General features: G+C 38.4%; 1 protein-coding gene across 6 annotated transcripts in view; it reads right to left on the bottom strand.

Annotated features, from left to right (window-relative positions):
* TANC2 (tetratricopeptide repeat, ankyrin repeat and coiled-coil containing 2) overlaps positions 1-4,313 on the bottom strand; it is a 370,672-nt gene that overhangs the window by 124,606 nt on the left and 241,753 nt on the right. The gene's annotated exons all lie outside the window — the stretch shown is intronic.

The following is a 4,313-nucleotide window of genomic DNA, read 5'->3' as shown; positions in this document are numbered from 1 at the left end:
GGAGTTATAAACAAAAAAATTTTCATCAAGCCTTGAAATGCAAAGGTTAAGAACAATAAAATTTAGAATATAAAAATCTTAGCAATAATTATAAAAGAGGTCATCCCAGGAGAATTTATTTTTTATATTTTATTTATTTTTTTAAAATGTTCATTTATTTTTGAGAGAGAGAGAGTGAGCAGTGGAGGGGTAGAGAAGGAGACAGAATCCCAAGCAGTCTCCACGCTGTCAGCACAAGGCGGGACTCCATCTCACAAACCATAAGATCATGACGTGAGCTGAAAACAAGAGCGGAATGCTCAACCAACTGAGCCACCCAGGTGCCTCATCCCTGGAGAATTTTTAATATTAGTTCATATTCTCTTCTTACATCTTCAATGTACGTATTATTAAAAGAAGAGATCCAAGTTTTTTAGGTAATTTCCATGATCCCTCTTAGTGACGTTTTCTCTGTGAAAATTTAAATGGAGTTCTGGACTTCATAGTAACAAAGGCAGAAGATGAGCTAACAAATGGTTGCCTTCCAGCCTTTTTGCTTATAACAATAATACATCTGATAATTAAGTGCTGCCAAGTGGCTTCCGTATCATCACTGACACCAAGAGAGCCCACGTATAGGAGGATTAGGAGGAACGTAACTGAGGAACAAGGGGGAGAAGAAGGGGGGAAATGGTGGGGGGAAGGGAGAGAGGCAAACCATGAGAGACTCTTGAATGCTGACAAAAACTGAGGACTGATGGATGGGGGGGGGGGGGGGGGGGGCATGGAGGAGGGCACTTTGGGGATGAGCACTGGGTGTTATGTGGAAACTAATTTGACAATAAACTATTTAAAAAAAAAAAAAAGAGAGTCCAGTTCATGGCAATATCTCCGTGCCAACTCCATCAGAGAGGACAGTCACTGTCAGGCTTCTCAAAGGTGACAATGCTCCCTACCCCTAACTGGTCATGACAAATCATTTTTAATATATTGTCCCTGTTATCTTTTATATATAATGCTGGACTCAATTTGTTAGAATTTTGTTAAGGACTTTCATATCTATGTTCATGAGAGATGCTGGTCTGTAGTTGACTTTTTACATAATGTCTTTGTGTGGTTTGGTCCTGAGGTAACATTGGCCTCATAAAGTGTTCCTTTCACTTCAACTTCTTGGAGCAGTTTGTGTAGAAATGGTATAATTTCTTCCTTAAATATTTGATAGAATTTACCTGTCAGGGTATCTGGACTAAGAGTTACCCTTATGGGAAAGTGTTAAATGACAAATTCAATTTATATTTAACAGCTATGAAGCTATTCAAGTTATCTCTTTCTTCTCAAATGAGCTTTGGTCATTTGTTACTTCAAGGAATTTGTCCATGTCATCTACACTGTCAAATTTACTGGCATAAAGTTGTTCATGACATTCCCTTATCCTTTTAATGTCTATGGGTCTATAATGATGTCTCTCTCTCATTCTTGATTTTGGCAATTTGTATCTTTTTTTCCTGGTTAATATGGCTAGGGGCTTATCAATGTGATTCTCTCAAAGAACCAGCTTTCATTGATTTTCTCTATTCTTATTTTATTGATTTCTGCTCTTTATTATTTCCTACTTTGTTTACTTTGATTTGAATTTCTTTTTTGTTTCTTTAAGAAGTTTAGTTCGCTAATTAAATAAATTTCTCTATTCTAAAATAAGCATCTAATGCTATAAACTTCCTTCTAGGCACTTCTTTAGCTGCATTCCAAAAATTCTGAGGTTTTGCTTTCACTATTGCTCATTTAAAAATATTTCTAAGTTCCAATGTGATTTAAAAAAAATTTTTTTTTAAAAATTTTTTAATGTTTTTTTATTTTTGAGGCACAGAGACAGAGCATGAGAGGGGAAGGGGCAGAGACAGGGAGACACAGAATCTGAAGCAGGCTCCAGGCTCTGGGCTGTGTGCACTGAGCTGGATGCGGGGCTCAAATCCATGAATTGGGAGATCATGACCTGAGCTGAAGTTGGACACTTAACCAACTAAGCCACTCAGGTGCCCTCTTTCTTTCTTTCTTTCTTTCTTTTTTTCTCTCTCTCCTTCCTTCCTTCCTTCCTTCCTCCCTCCCTCTCTTCCCTTCCCTTCCTTCTTTCCTTCCTTCCTCCCTCCCTCCCTTCTTTCTTTCTTCCTCCCTCCATCCCTCCCTTTCTTTCTTTTAAATGTTTATCCACTTATTTTGAGAGAGAGAGAGAGAGTACAGATGAGTGGGGTGAAGAGGCAGAGAGAGAGGAGAGAGAGAGAGGAAAGAGAGTATCTGTACTGATAGCATGGAGCCTGATGAAGGGCTTGATCCCATGAACTGTGAGATCATGACCCAAGCTTAAACCAAGAGTGGGAGACGCAACTGACTGAGCCACCCAAGAGCTCCTGATATTTTTCTATTATTGGTTTCCAGTTCAAACACATTGTGGTCAGAGAATACTATAATGGTTTGGATCCACTTAAATTTACTGAGACTTGTTTTATGAACCAGAATATGGCTTCTTGGTGAATCTTCTGTGTATACCTAAAAAGAATCTGAACTCTGCTACTGTTAAGTGGACTGTCGTATAAAAAATAATTAAGTCAGGTTGGTTAATGGAACTGGTTAAAGTCATCTACATGCTAATGGATTTCCTACTTATTCTTTCAACCACTGAGAGATGAGTTAAAATCTCTACATTTGCAGATTTCTGCCACTTTGAAGCTTTGTTATGTGGTGCATAAACATTGAGGACTGTTATTTCCTCTTGATGAAATGATCCATTTATCATTATGAAATGACCTTCCTTGAAAGGTAATCACTGTTTGTTCTGAAATCTATTTTGATATTCTTTGTTCTGAAATGGGTGAAGGAGGGCGATAAGGAGCAGACACTATGGGCTCCAGGACCAGCAGGAGCAGCAGGGACTTAATCTTCATTTACTAACCCTTCCTAAGTCTTTTTGGGAGACTGCAACTGGTCATCTCCTTGAAGAATTGGATTTGGATCTCTCCTCTCAGGAAATAATTCAGAGTATAGCAGTATCGTGTTCCCGGGTGAGAACAGATGCCAAAAGAGAGTGTTACTGGATGTATGTGGTATAAGGGTTGAACTATACTGGATTTGCCAATCTAGATATACTCACCTGCCTACTGTCTAGCTACCCTGGCTCTAGCAATTGTGTAGACTATTCCCATGGGTTGGAGCTGGGTCCCTGTTTTTAACATCCTGCCTCAGACTAAAGGGTTGGCCATAGTGCCTATTGCTAGTCCTTTGTGATAATCATAAGCACAAGTCAATCATTATCTTTTGTAATGCTGTATACAATCTCTCCTCTGTCCCTAAACTTCCTGGTTGCTGCTGAGACATGAGATGGAGTAGGGCTACTGGATTTGTGCAATAGAAGAGTGGAGGAAACAATGCCCTAGTAGGGCTAACACACCAATGTGAGACAGGAACTAGCAGCAATATCCCCTTGTAATTTCCCTTTCCCCAGTTTGGAACTGTACGGTCTCTCTGAAGTTTCAGGAGAATCAAGCAATCACCTCTCCCAGCTCTGTAATTCCTTTTCTTATATTTGTGTCTTCTTTTTTGCCTTACTCCCCTTTCATTCACTCGTTTCCTTGGTTTATACTCCCTTAATACGGTGTTAGCACATAACCTTTTGTCTCAGGCTCTAAGGAATCTGTTCTAGGGAAGTCTCATTGATGAAAATGTTGGAAACTATGGGCCACATATTCTTAGCGCTAATCCAACTGGGGTGCCTGGTTAGCTCAACTGGTTAAGAATCCAGCTTGTGATTTTGGTCATGATATCGCAGTTCCATGGGTTTGAGCCCCTGTGTAGGGCTCTGTGCTAACAGCACAAAGCCTGATTGGGATTCTCTCCCTTCTCTCTCTCTGGCCCTCCTCTGCACTCACTCTCCTTCTTTCTCAAAATAAATAGACAGTTTTTTAAAAAGCCAATGTTCAAGTCATGTTAAATTACTACATTATTTTGGTATATAAACTACTCACTTTAATTAAAAATTAATTTCATATATTCAGACTTTCAGTCATAAATAGCCCAATAGTTCTAACCTTTTTGCCACCAAACATAATATTGCACCTTCCCTAATGAGATTATTATGGATTCCACAGCATTATTTTATAATTGTAATTTCTAAGTGTGTTCAGTGATAGCATATTTATATTATGTATGTACCTGTGTGTTTTTTAAAAATGGATGTATGCCTCTTATCCTAATTTCTGAAAATTGTCTCATTAATTTAAAATATATTTAAACTTTTTTTTTCAGTAAAATTTGACTGAAATATAATTTCTTTTGGTGTAAAG

Source organism: Crocuta crocuta, unplaced genomic scaffold (assembly GCF_008692635.1).
Source record: "Crocuta crocuta isolate KB4526 unplaced genomic scaffold, BGI_CrCroc_1.0 scaffold288, whole genome shotgun sequence".
In the NCBI taxonomy this organism is placed as follows: domain Eukaryota; kingdom Metazoa; phylum Chordata; class Mammalia; order Carnivora; family Hyaenidae; genus Crocuta; species Crocuta crocuta.
The sequence above is the reverse complement of the archived record's forward strand: the minus strand, read 5'-3'. Positions and strand labels throughout refer to the sequence as shown.